Below are 14,839 nucleotides of genomic sequence, written 5' to 3'. Positions count from 1 at the left end.
ACTCACAATATTTTCTTACGGCTTTATAGTATTCCCTGGTATTTGTATACCACAGTTTGTTAATCTATCCTGAGTTGATGAGCTTTTAAATTCTTTCCACATCTTGGTGATTATAAATTGAAGTGTGATAAATAGCCTGGTGCAAAATGTATTTGTGATAAAATCATTTTTTTTCTTCTAGGTTGGTGTCCTTCTCTCTCCACACCTGCACCAGCACCTACCTGCAACTCTGGGACATTATGATGTGGGCTGTGTGGGCTTAACCTCACTTGGGTTAAGCTCAGGGTGGTTTTCACTTTCATTTTCCCAATGATTAGGCATAATAAGCATTTTTTCAAATGTTTGTTTAGCCATTCATCTGTCTTCCTCAAATAAGTTTCTGTTTATGTATCCTGAATAATGGATGGGATTGTTTGTTCTACTTTTGTTCATTAATTTGAGTTCTCTATCAATCCTAGTTATTAAGTCTTTGTCAGATTCATAATATACAAATATCTTTTCCCATCCTGAAGACTTTCTATTTATATTAATTGTGTCTTTAGCTGTGCAAAAGCCTTTCAGTTTAATTTACTCCTATTTGTTTATTTTTGTTGTTGTTTCAATTGCCACCAAAGTCTTCTTCATAAAACATTTACCAGGGCTGACATAATGAAGAGTTTTTCCAACACTTTATTCTAGTGTTTTTATTGTTTCATGTCCTAGGTTTAAATCCTTTATCCATCTGCAGTCCATTTTTGTAAGTGGATGAAAGGTACAGTTCTAATTTCAGTCATTTACATGTGGTTATCCATTTCTTCCAGCACCATTTATTGAACAGGTAGGTGTTCATTTCCCCAGCATATGCTTTTGGTTGGATTACCACAGATCAGATGGCTGTAAGAGGCTGGTTTTATCTCTTGTTTTCTATTAGGTTCCAAATGTCTATATCTCTATTTTGGTGCCAATACCATGCTGTTTTGATTATTGTGGACTTGAAATATAACTTAAAGTCTAGTAAAATAATGCCACCAGCATTGTTTTGTTAATAAAGATTTCCTTGGCTATACAGGTTTTGTTCTGGTTCCATACAAAATCAAGTACTATTTTTTCCAATTCTTCAAAGTATGATTTTGGTATTTACTTAGGGATCACATTGAATTTGGAGATTGCTCTGGGTAGAATTGATATTTTCATAAAGTTGATTCTTCTCAGCCAAGAGCATGGCATGGTCTTCTATTTGTTGATATCTTCTGCTATTTCTTTTCTTAGGGTTTCATAATTCTCTTTGTAGAGGTCCTTCTCCTTTTTGATAGGTATATCCTTAGGTATTCAATTTTCTTTGAAGCTACTTTGAAGGGAATTATATCTTTCATTAGCTCAACGTGGATGTCATTGGCATATACAAAGGTTACTGATTTGTGGACATTGATTTTATACCTTGAGATATTACTGTATTTCTTGATTACTTTCAGAAGTTTTGTGGTTGAGTTTCTGGGGTCTTATAAATATAAGATCATATCATCAGCAAAGAGGGAAAGTTTGACCTGTTTGCTCCTATTTTGATACATTTATATCCTTTTTTGCTTGATTTCATTGGCTAGAACTTCCAAAACCATGTTGAATAGTAAAGGTGATAATGGACATCCTTGTCTGTTTCCACTTGTAAGTGGAAAAGCTATTAGTTTTACTCTATTTGTTAGGATATCACCTATGGATTTGTCATAGATGGCTTCAATCAGTTTAAGAAATGTGCCACTTGGCTCAGCACCATAGCACAGTGGTTACAGTGCCAGTCACATACACCAAAGTTGGCAGGTTGGAATCTAGCCTGGGCCAGCTAACCAACAATGACAACTGCAACAAAAAATAGTTGGATGTTGTGGTGGGTGCCTGTAGTCCCAGCTACTTGAAAGGCTGAGGCAAGAGAATTGCTTAATCCCAAGAGTTTCAGGTTGCTGTGAGCCATGATGACACAGCACTCTACCAAGGGTGACATAATGAGACTTTGTCTCAAAAAAAGGAAAGAAATGTGCCACCTGTAGCTATATTCTTAAATGTTCTTGTTAGAAAAGGATGCATTTTATCAAATGCTTTTTCTGCATCTATTAAGAGTATCATATGGTCTTTGTTTTTGCTTCTATTGATATTGTGAATTACATTTATGGATTTGCATATGTTAAACCAGCTTTGTGTCCCTGGGATGAAAGATACTTGATTGTGATGTATAATTTTCTAAATCTGTACCTGTAATCTCTACTGGCTAAGATTTTATATTCATTAGTGAAATGCCTCTGTGTTTCTCTCTTTGTAGTTGGGTCCTTTCCTGGTTTTTGTATTGGGGCAAAGTTTGCTTCACAGAATCAATTAGGAAAGCTTCCTTCCTTCTCGGTGTTTTGGAATAGGTTCTGCAGGATGAGTACAAGCTCATCTTTGAAGGTTTGACAGAATTCAGATATAAAGCTCTCTGGTCCAGGGATTTTTATTTGTTTGTTTGTTGGAAACTTTTTTATTGTTTCTTCAATCTCAGTGCTTGATACTGGTCTGTTCAGAATATCTGTTTCTTCCTGGTTAAGTCTAGAAAGATGGTATAATTTCAGTATTGGTCCATTTCCTCCACATTGTCAAATTTCTGGGTATAGAGTTTTGGAAGTAGTCAGAAATAATCTCTGCTGTTGTTATTTCCCCCTTTTCATTTCTGATTGAGGTTATTAGAGATCTTACTTTCCAGTTTAAAGTAACCTGGCAAATTTGTCAATTTTATTTCTTTTCAAAGAACTAACTTTTTGATTCATTGATTTTCTTAATGACACTTTTGTTTTCAATTTTATTTGTTTCTGATTTACATTTGCTTATTTTTTTTCTTCTGCTGGGTTTGGGATTGGATTGTTCCTCTGTTTCAATTTCCTTAAGATGATTCACTAGATTGTTGATATGCTCTCTTTCTTTTTTTTTTCTTTTGAGTGTATGCATCTATTGCAATAAATTTTCCTCTTAAGAATTTCCCTCTTACATTTCCCTTTTGCAGTGCCCCAAGGTTTTGGTAACTTGTGGCTTCATTGTTGCTAAGTTTGAGGAATTTAATAATTTCTACTTTATCTCTTCCTTAACCCAGCTATCATTCAGCATAAGGTTGTTTAATTTCCATGCCTTTGTGTGGGGATGAAAATTTTTGTTGGAGTTGCATTCCACCTTTATTGCCTCATGGTCTGAGAAGATACAAGGCATAATTTTAATTATTTAGTTTTGTTGAACAGGTATGATTTGTGTCTTTGGATATGATCTATTTTGGAGTACATTTTGTGGGCTGATGAGAAGAACATATATCCCTTAGCTTTGGGATGGCGTGTTCTATATATGTCTATTAATCCCATATTTTCTAGGATTGCATTTAAGTCCCTCATATCTTTGTTTATTTTTTGTTTAGAGGATCTTTCCAGCTTACCACAGAGGTGTTAAAGTCCCTTGCTATTATGCTGTTACAGGATATCACATTGCTCAGACCAATGAATGTCTTTTTCATACATCTGAGAGCATTTAAGTTGGGTGCATAAATATTTAGAATTGAAAAGTTCTATTGATGTGTTGGTCTCTTGACCCGTATGACATGATCATCCTGTTTTTCTCAACTTTAGTTGCTTTAAATCCACTTTTATCTGACAATACAATTGCATCCAGTTGTCATTTCTATTCTGGTTTCCATTTGCCTACAATATTGTTTTCCAACCCTTTATCTGAGTCTTTTTTTGTCTTTTAAGATGAGGTGTGTTTCCTGCCAGTAGCATATGAATAGCTGTTTTTTTTTTTTTTTTATTCGACTAGTCAGCCTGTGCCCCTTTAGTGGAGAATTCAAACCATTAACATTTATTGAGAGAATTGATAAGTGTGGTGGAGTTCTATTCATCTCATTTTGTGAAGATCCATTGCTTAGTTTATCCTTTGTGCCATTGTTGAAACTGGGTTTTGTCAATTGTGATAGTCAGTGTGGCGAACAGGTCCAAGAATTTCCAGAAGGGCTGGTCTTGTTGTGGCAAATTTCCTCCAGTGTTTGCATACTAGTAAAATATTTGATTTCTTCAATGATTTTGAAGCTTAATTTAGCAGGACACAGAATTCTTTGCTGGAAAATTATTTTCTTTAAGAAGGTTAATGATATCTAAGCATTCTCTTCTGACTTAGAAATTTTCAGGTGAAAAGTCTGCTGTCACCCTGATAAATCTGCCACTGTAGGTCAATTGGTACTAACCCCTGCCTGCTTGCAGAATTTTTTCTTTCACCTTGACTTTGAGCAACTTCATGACAATGTGTCTTGGAGATGCTCTATTCAGACTACCAATGGTTCAATATTCATCCAAAAGGAATGTTTCAGAATCCTTCGCGATACTTGGGAAGTTTTCATTCATGATATCCTCCATTTATGATAGGGCTTTAATTCTTTGGAGATGTTCTTCTTTTCCTTCAGGAAGACCCGATTTGTATGTTTGAATGTTTCATGAAGTCTTATAATTCTCTCACATTCTATTTTCTCTCTCTTCTTTTCTGCCTCTTTAACTCCCTTGGTTAGTTCAAGAGTTTTATCCTTTAACTCTGAGATTCTTTATACTCCATGGTCTAATCTATTATTGACACTTTCTACTCCTTTTAGTCCTTAAGCTCTGCCATATTTTTTCTATATTCTTCATATCTTTCATCCCTTTTTTGATTCTGTTTTGTCACTTTCTCATCAATTGCCTTTATTGTTTTGCTATCTATATTTTAAATTTTTATATTCTCTTTCTATCTTTTCCATTATTTTCTTTTCTTTTTTTTTTTTTCTTTTTGGCCAGGGCTGGTTTGAACCTGCCACCTCTGGCACATGGGGCTAGCACCCTACTCTTTTGAGCCATAAGTGCTGCCCCTCCATTAATTCCTTATAGGTCAAATCTTTTGTGGTAGCAACCTCATGTTACCTTGTGAGGGGTGGCTCTGTTTTGTTTTATCATGTTACCAGAAATTTTCTGTTCCTCCTCATGTGTATTTTCTTCTTGTTCACTTCATTCCCCTACTTTTTCTGTCTCACTATCAACTTCACTTTAAATTACCTTGTGACAGAGCTTAGGTGTTAAAGTAGTCTTTTGGTATGAGGTCAAAAGGAAGATAAGGGTAAAGAGCAAGAAGGGAGAAAGAAAATAAAATATAAAGAAGAAAAAAAAGAAGGGGGTGAAAGGAAAGAAATGACAAAAGGAGAGAAAGGATAGCAAGAGAGAAAGACAGTGTTAGGATAAATAGTTGTGTTCAGTGGGGTGCTTTTTTTTTTTTTTTTTTTTTTGTAGAGACAGAGTCTCACTTTATGGCCCTCAGTAGAGTGCCATGGCCTCACACAGCTCACAGCAACCTCCAACTCCTGGGCTTAAGCGATTCTCTTGCCTCAGCCTCCCGAGTAGCTGGAAATACAGGCGCCCACCACAATGCCCGGCCATTTTTTGGTTGCAGTTTGGCCGGGGCCGGGTTTGAACCCACCACCCTCGGTATATGGGGCCGGCACCTTACCGACTGAGCCACAGGTGCTGCCCTCAGTGGGGTGCTTTAACTACACTTGCAGCTCTAGGAATTTGGGTGCCAGACTGGGCAGGTCCTTCTAAGTCAGGAGCTCCATACCAGCCTGGTCAAAAGCAAGACCCCACCAAATATAGAAAGAAATTAGCAGTATGTCACAGCATACTGCTATACCTTTTTCCAAAGGCCAAAGCTAGAAGGACACAAAAGACCATGACCTCATGGCGTCCTTGAGCCAGACCAATGCCATGACCCCCACACTCTAGCCAGACAAATGTTGTGTCCTCTAACCCTCAGAGAAGAGAAAAAAATTAAAAATAGTTAAAAAATTAAAAATATAATTATATAAGATAAAGAAAGGGAACAAAGTGATATCTTAAATGTTGTATGGAACATGTATATGACAAAGATGAGAAAAGTACAAAAATCTCTACCAGAAGAGAGAAAGAGAGAAATAAAAGAAAAGAAAGAAAGAAAAGGGCTGAAAACCCTTAAGGAAATGAAGTAGCCCTTGCTATTGAAAAAAGTAAAAATGAAATAATAAATATACAACTGAACCAAAAAATAATATATTCAAAAAAGAAATAATAAATGTAAAACCATACATAGGGGTCAGAAACTGCTTTCTGTTTGCATAGAAGACCAGATCTTGTCTTCCTAACGTCTTTTGTCCTCAGTCTGGGCTTCTTTGCTTTGTCAGCATTTAGTCCCCATGAGACTTGAGTCTCAAAGCTGTCACCAGACTTCTCCAGAGGCCCATCAGGCAGTGTGTCCTGTGACAACAAAACAGCCCTCCCTGGGGGATAAGGGGGGGTGCGGCACTCAGCTCACTTGAAGGATGGCCACTGGAGCTCAGCGGCCAGACCTGGCCATGCAGTAAGACCCTGCAGACTGATCCTCCCATGCAAGCGGTCTTTCCACAATGGCATTGCCCTGCCGGCAGCTAAGCTGATGAGAAAACCAACCTGCCTGATGTTCAACCCTGGCTGTGGGACACTCTTCAAGTCCATCTTCTGCTCCAGTGAGAAGCCCAGTCAAACCAAAATACTGCAGGAAAACTCATTCCCATCCCCAGACCTCCGTGAGAGAGCCAACCATCTGGGCAGCCTCTAACTGTACCAAGCACCTGCCTTCTGCATCGGTTTTCCTCAGCTACAGATTCTGCATTGGCTCCTGAAGTCTCCTGCTGCTTCACTGTGCCCCCAGAATGATGAGTCTGTGCAGATTCCCCCAGGCACAGGTGCCTGAAGACCACTTTCCCCATCTCACCATGATTAGCTGACAAGGAGATGTCTCCAACCCACCATCTTGCTCCACCCCCCAGGCTTTGGGGTTTAAATTGCATCTCTTTCCTTTACTGATTGTGCAACCTTGACCAACATTAATCTGTAAAACATCACTAATTACAAATAAATAAATAAATAAATAAAAATAAATAAGGGCTGGTGCCTATGGCTCAAAGGAGTAGGGCACCAGCCCCATATGCTGGAGGTGGTGGGTTCAAATCCAGCCCTAGCCAGAAACTAAAAAAAGAAAAAAAAAAAAGCACTAATTGCCAAGGAAACAATCTTCACAACCCCAGAAATTTTATGTATTGTAACATTTTAATCCTTCAACAATTCTTTAAAGTGCTTGCTGTTTTGCCTATGATGATTTAACTTAGCTATGCTTTGCTACAACAAGTAAGTGATTTTTTCTTTGGGGTGTGTGTGTGTTTTACCTATCTCTTTATCAAATTGTTTCTCTTGAGTTTATCTTTATGTATCAAAAATATAAATTTCTTTGATAGTGAAATATGTTTTAGAAAGTTATGGGTATCACAAAGTATCTCTAGTGAGAGAGAGAGGGATGGATGATAAATGGCACTTTTCATAATTTTAAAGTTTATAAGAAGCTTTTCTATGCATTACTTCAAGTGATTTTTTCATAAAATTTTATGAAATTGTTAAATCAGAAATGCATATTCCCTCTTGAAGTCTCCTACGTGAAACAGAGAAACAGAACCAATAAGAGATGATAGATAGAGAGATAGATAGATAGAAAATTTGTTGTGGAAATTGTGAGTAAAAGTTTGGTTCTTTCCCAAGGTCAAATTGTGAGAACTAAGAACAGGACAAATGGTTTGAGGAAAAAAGAATGAAAAGTTTCTTCTTATAATTTGCTGGAAAATGAGGAGGGCTATGGACTAGCACCTTAAAACTTCCACCTTGGCTTTACACAGAAAAGGAAGGGTTTTTAAAAGGAGGGTTTTGGCTGTTGGATAATTGGTGGTTTAGGTCATCCTTATCCCTGGTGATGATGATCTTGTGATCCTTGTCCAGAAAATTGTGTTGAACCACCTCCTGTTGTTTAAAATACTAGAAAAAAACAAGAACATTTTACTGTCCCTCTGATTACTGGCTTCACACAGGATTACAGATTTTAATACCCAAAATGTGTGGGTTTTAGTGAGACAAATAGTAAAACATTTTCTTGCCCTTTTCCTGAACTTCTGTTATAAAATTGGCTTATATGATTATAGAGGCTAAGAAGTCCCACAATATTCTATAGCAAACTGAAGAATCAGGAAAGCTGGCAGTGTAATTCTGTCTGTCTGAAATTCTGAGATCCAGAGGAATTGAACAGTGCTATAATTTCCAATCCCGCGTCGAAGGGCTGAGGATTGGGTGGGGGATTATAGAAGTTTCAGAGTTGAAAATGAGAAGCTCCTTTGGTCAAGGGCAGAGTATTAATGTCTCAGCTCAAAAAGAAGGAGAAAATGTCCCTTCTTGCTTTTTGCTCTATTTGGGTGAGCTCCGAAGGAACTGGAATGATACCTGCCCATGGTTGTGAAGGCAGATCTTATTTATTCAGTCCACTCAAATGTAAATCTCTTCTAGAAACACCTGCATGGTCATATCCAGAAATAATGTTCTACCAGCTATTGGGGGATCCCCACAACCCAGCAGTCTCCAGCCTTTTTGGCACCAGGGACCAGTTTTATGGAATACAATTTTTTATATTGACTTGGGTGAGGGGATGGTTTGGGGATGATTCAAGCATGTTATATTTATTGTGCACTTTATTCCTATTGCTATTATATTCAAATTTATAATGAAATCATTTTGCAACTCACTGTAATGCAGAATCAGCAAGATCTCTGAGATTGTTTTCCTGCAACTAGATGATCCTATCTTGGGGTGACACGAGACAGTCACATGCGAAGTGTGTTGCTCATGTCTTTAGTGCTACCTCAGAACATCAGGAGTTAGATTCTCGTAGGAGCTCCCACCCTAGGTCCCTGGCACATGCAGTTGAGAGCAGCATTTGTGCTCCTGTGAGAATCTAATGCCACCTGACCTGAGAGAAGGTGGAGCTCAGGTGGTGCTGTGAGCAATGGGGAGAAGCTGTAAATACAGATGAAGGTTGGGGTGCTCACCGACTGCTCAGCTCCTGCTGTGCAACCTGGTTCCTAACAGGCCACGGAGCAGGACCCGTCTGCGTCCCAGGGGTTGGGGACTGCAGCCTTAACCCAGTAAATTTGAAGCATGAAACTAATTATCACAGAATCGTCATGTTATTTCCATGTCCACTGACATAAACATTTACAGAAGTTAATACAGCCATAGTTTTACCATTTTCACATAAACTTAAGTAAGATATGTGTGTGTGTGTTTAAAAAAGATACTTTGTAAAATCTACAAGTAAGTTGTCCCCTCCAGCCATGTAGCTTGGGATTTTTAACACTGATCCATTTGTTTTTGTCATGGTGATCATTTCAGCAGAGCCAAAACCCTGATCTCAGAATGATCTCAGAAAGGGCTAAATTACCATCTGTGTGGTTGGAGGAGGAAGTCAAAAGTGGAACTATTACTGGGAGACAGTTACAGTGACGCTTTCTCATGCAGCAAAATAAGGGTTTGTGTGTTCATGAATTCACTCTGAGTAAATCTCCTTTCCATGATAAAATCATGCTGTGAATGTAACCACAAAATAGAGACAGACTGAAAAAAACAATGTTAAGATACAGCATGTACTAAGACATACAAAGATTAATTATTATTTGCCTGATTATATTTAGTAACTGCAGTAATGGACCCGCAATCCAGTGCTTAGCTAAATGTCAAACTGTTTGGCATCACATTGGCAGTCCAGTTCCAGCAGAGGTAACTCTCAGCAAGACACACACTGGGGATTTTGACTTTATTTCTCTCTACTCCCCAAGAAATAGGAATTAAATTTTGGTATTTGCCAAGACATTCTGAGGTAATACAATATAGTTTCAAAGAAACAACAGAAAGACATGTATCTGGAAATATGGCAAAAGGATAAAGAAAAAGAAAACATAGAAGACAGAAGAATTGTCCGAAAGAAAATGAATTCTTAGGGCACAGGGCCAGATTATCCTGGTTTTGAAGGTAAGATCCTGCTGTAGAGGAAGCCACTGGCTACTCTTCTTTAATTCTTGTCTCAGGAGTCACTCAGTAACTCCCAATTGTGATATTACACTGACCAAATTTATTTTATAAGAAGATTCTTTTTATTTAAATAAAATGTATGCAAATTAGGACATTTTTCAAATAGAAATAGAGAAAGAATGTTAAAAGTGACAATTTCCCACCTCACTAATACAGTAGCATGACCATTCTATTTATTATTATTATTATTATTTTTTTTTTTTTTTTGTAGAGACAGAGTCTCACTTTATGGCCCTCGGTAGAGTGCCGTGGCCTCACACAGCTCATAGCAACCTCCAACTCCTGGGCTTAAGCGATTCTCTTGCCTCAGCCTCCCGAGTAGCTGGTTATTTATTATTTTTAATATGCTGGATATTTTACTTCATACTAAATCAACGTCTGCTTTATTTCCTTCTTTCAGAGCCCAGCCCTGTACATTTTTTCAGCCAGCGTCTTTTTAGTATGTACAGACACACACACACACATCTGCACCAAGACTATTGAAAAACAGTGTTCATCTCTCCTAACAAATTCAAGGATTCTCAGGACGGATAAATCCCTTAGCACAAATATATCACGGTAAGTCTTTACTATGTATCCACATCCCCAACATTTCTACTTTTTAGCATGTCTCCCCAATTGCATCATTTTCTTTTTTCTTTTTTTTTTTTTTTTTGGTGTGTCATTTCAAGAATTTGTTATTGAAAACTTTCTCAGTGCTTTTCTTGTTTACAGATCACTTTCTCAGTGCTTTTCTTGTTTACAGATCAATTATTTTTTTTTTAATTTTTATTTATTTATTTATTTTTTTATTGTTGGGGATTCATTGAGGGTACAATTAGCCAGTTACACTGATTGCAATTGTTAGGTAAAGTCCCACTTGCAATCATGTCTTACCCACATAAAGTGTGACACACACTAAGGCCCCACCCTCCTCCCTCCATCCCTCTTTCTGCTTCCCCCCCCATAAATTTAATTGTCATTAATTGTCCTCATATCAAGATTTTATACATAGGATTCATGCTTCTCAATTTTTGTGATGCTTTACTAAGAATAATGTCTTCCACTTCCATCCAGGTTAATATGAAGGATGTAAAGTCTCCATTTTTTTTAATAGCTGAATAGTATTCCATGGTATACATATACCACAGCTTGTTAATCCATTCCTGAGTTGGTGGGCATTTAGGCTGTTTCCACATTTTGGCAATGGTAAATTGAGCTGCAATAAACAGTCTAGTACAAGTGTCCTTATGATAAAAGGATTTTTTTCCTTCTGGGTAGATGCCCAGTAATGGGATTGCAGGATCGAATGGGAGGTGTAGCTTGAGTGCTTTGAGGTTTCTCCATACTTCCTTCCAGAAAGGTTGTACTAGTTTGCAGTCCCACCAGCAGTGTAAAAGTGTTCCCTTCTCTCCACATCCACGCCAGCATCTGCAGTTTTGAGATTTTGTGATGTGGGCCATTCTCACTGGGGTTAGATGATATCTCAGGGTTGTTTTGATTTGCATTTCTCTAATATATAGAGATGATGAACATTTTTTCATGTGTTTCTTAGCCATTCATCTGTCATCTTTAGAGAAAGTTCTATTTATGTCTCTTGCCCATTGATATAAGGGATTGTTGGCTTTTTTCATGTGGATTAATTTGAGTTCTCTATAGATCCTGGTTATCAAGCTTTTGTCTGATTGAAAATATGCAAATATCCTTTCCCATTGTGTAGGTTGTCTCTTTGCTTTGATTATTGTGTCCTTAGCTGTACAGAAGCTTTTCAGTGTAATGAAGTCCCATTTGTTTATTTTTGTTGTTGTTGCAATTGCCATGGCAGTCTTCTTCATGAAGTCTTTCCCCAGGCCAATATCTTCCAGTGTTTCTCCTATGCTTTCTTGGAGGATTTTTATTGTTTCATGCCTTAAATTTAAGTCCTTTATCCATCTTGAATCAATTTTTGTGAGTGGGGAAAGGTGTGGGTCCAGTTTCAGTCTTTTACATGTAGACATCCAGTTCTCCCAACACCATTTATTGAATAGGGAATCTTTCCCCCAAGGTAAGTTCTTGTTTGGTTTATCAAAGATTAGGTGGTTGTAAGATGTTAGTTTCATTTCTTGGTGTTCAATTCGATTCCAAGTGTCTATGTCTCTGTTTTTGTGCCAGTACCATGCTGTCTTGAGCATTATGGCTTTGTAGTACAGACTAAAATGTGGTATGCTGATGCCCCAGCTTTATTTTTGTTACTAAGTACTGCCTTAGCTATACGGGGTTTTTTCCGGTTCCATACAAAACGCAGAATCATTTTTTCCAAATCTTGAAAGTACGATGTAGGTACTTTGATAGGAATGGCATTGAATAGGTAGATTGCTTTGGGAAGTATAGACATTTTAACAATGTTGATTCTTCCCATCCATGAGCATGGTATGTTCTTCCATTTGTTAATATCCTCTGCTATTTCCTTTCTGAGGAAAGTTGTTCTAGGGTCTCATTTAAATCTCTTATATCTTTGTTTAATTTCTGTTTAGAGGATCTGTCCAGCTCTGTAAGAGGGGTGTTAAAGTCCCCTGTTATGATGGTATTATCAGATATCATATTGCTCAGACTGAGTAAGGTCTGCTTCAAGAATCTGGGAGCATTTAAATTGGGTGCATAAATATTTAGAATGGAAATGTCTTCTTGTTGTAGTTTTCCCTTGACCAATATAAAGTGACCATCTTTGTCTTTTTTGACTTTAGTTGCTTGAAATCCACATGTATCTGAAAATAAGATTGCAACTCCTCTTTTCTTCTGAATTCCATTTGCCTGAAAAATTGTCTTCCAACCCTTGACTCGGAGCTTTAATTTGTCTTTTGAAGCCAGGTGTGTTTCTTGCAGACAGCAAATGGATGGCTTGTGTTTTTTAATCCAGTCAGCCAATCTATGTCTCTTCAGTGGGGAATTCAAGCCATTAACATTTGTTGAGATAATTGATAAGTGTGGTAGTATTCTATTCGTCTTATTTGGTGAGAGTCCATTGCTTAGTTTTATCTTTTGCATCAGTGTGGAGGTTAGGTTCTGTCCTTTGATTTCTGAGTTCTTACTTTGCTGCTGATCCATTGTGGTGGTCAGTGTGCAGAACAGGTTGAAGTATTTCCTGTAGAGCTGGTCTTGTTGTGGTGAATTTCCTCAATGTTTGTATATCCGTAAATGATTTGATTTCTCCGTCAATTTCGAAGCTTAGCTTAGCAGGGTACAGAATTCTGGGCTGAAAATTGTTCTGTTTAAGTAGATTAAAGGTAGATGACCATTGTCTTCTTGCTTGGAAAGTTTCATTAGAGAAGTCTGCGGTAACTCTGATGGATTTGCCCCTGTAGGTCAACTGGCGCTTACTTCTGGCAGCTTGCAGAATCTTTTCTTTTGTCTTGACTTTGGACAGGTTCATCACAATGTGTCTTGGAGAAGCTCGGTTAGAGTTGAGGCGACCCGGGGTCCGATATCCCTCTGAAAGCAGTGTGTCAGACTCTTTGGTGATGTTTGGGAAATTTTCTTTTATAATATTCTCTAGTATGGCTTCCATTCCTCTGGGGCATTCTTCTTCCCCTTCTGGAATTCCTATAACTCGTATGTTGGAACGCTTCATAAAGTCCCATAATTCTGACAGTGAACGTTCTGCTTTTTCTCTCTTCTTTTCTGCTTCTTCTACTGTCTGAGTTATCTCAAGAACTTTGTCTTCTACCTCTGAAATTCTTTCTTCTGCATGGTCTAACCTGTTGCTGATACTTTCCATTGTATCTTTAAGTTCCCTAATTGACTGTTTCACTTCCTTCAAGTCTGCTATATCTTTTTTATATTCTTCATATGGTTCATCTCTTATTTGATTCTGTTTTTGGATTTCCTTTTGGTTATTTTTCACTTTATTAGCAATTTCCTTCATTGTTTCCATCATTTCTTTCATTGTTTTCAACATTTGTATTGTAAATTCCCTTTCTGTCATTCCTAACATTTCTATACTGGTGGAATCCTCTGCAGTAGCTACCTCATGGTCCCTTGGTGGGGTTGTTCTAGACTGGTTCTTCATGTTGCCTGGAGTTTTCTGCTGATTCTTCCTCATGAGTGATTTCTTTTATCTGTTTCCTTGCCCTAATTTTCCTTTCACTTCCTCTTGCTCTTTAAGTTCTTGTGCCTGTGGACTAAGGGTTACAGGACCAGAAGGGTGAGAAGGTTGAAGAGCAAAAAAAGGGGATGAAAGAAAGGAGGACCGAGTGATAAGAAAAAAAGAAAGATAGAGAAAGGAGAGGGGGGGTATAAGGAATATTGACAAAAAGAAGAGAGGCACAGAAAGAGGGAGACAGGGCAATATAGGGGTACAGTAGGGTACTTTGACACAACCTTAAAATCCCCACCTTCTGGGGGTGCCCAGTTGCGTGGTTCCCTTGAGGTCAACAGCTCTTTGCTAACCTGATCAGACACAGTACCCCACCTCCACCAAGTAGAGAGGAAAGACAAAAATGCTATAAATCAAACCAAAACAAGCAAACAGAAAACTTTACGGGGATAAAATTGGGTGAAAATCCAAATTATATCGGTAGAAACACTAGCAAGAATGAAGTTGAAGTTATTAAAAAAGGCAGCAATGGGAAATTATAATTAAACTAGGAAAATTGAGAAAGAAAAAGGGATCTGTGTGGAAAAGATTGAAATTAAAAAAACAAAAGAACATCAGCAATGTCAAAATAAACAAACAAAAAAACCAACCAAACAAAAAAAAAAAAAAAGAAGAAAATACACAACCAAAAACAAAGCAGTTTGTATATGTTATTGAATATTGTCTGGGCAACACGTGGTCTTCTGGGGTATGAGATGTTAGTCACAGTTCTGATACACTGGAGGCTGCTGATTTCTCAAACCCCAGCAGGTAGACACCC

Source organism: Nycticebus coucang, unplaced genomic scaffold, assembly GCF_027406575.1.
Source record: "Nycticebus coucang isolate mNycCou1 unplaced genomic scaffold, mNycCou1.pri scaffold_46, whole genome shotgun sequence".
Taxonomy (NCBI): Eukaryota; Metazoa; Chordata; class Mammalia; order Primates; family Lorisidae; genus Nycticebus; species Nycticebus coucang.
Note: the sequence above shows the minus strand (reverse complement) of the source record.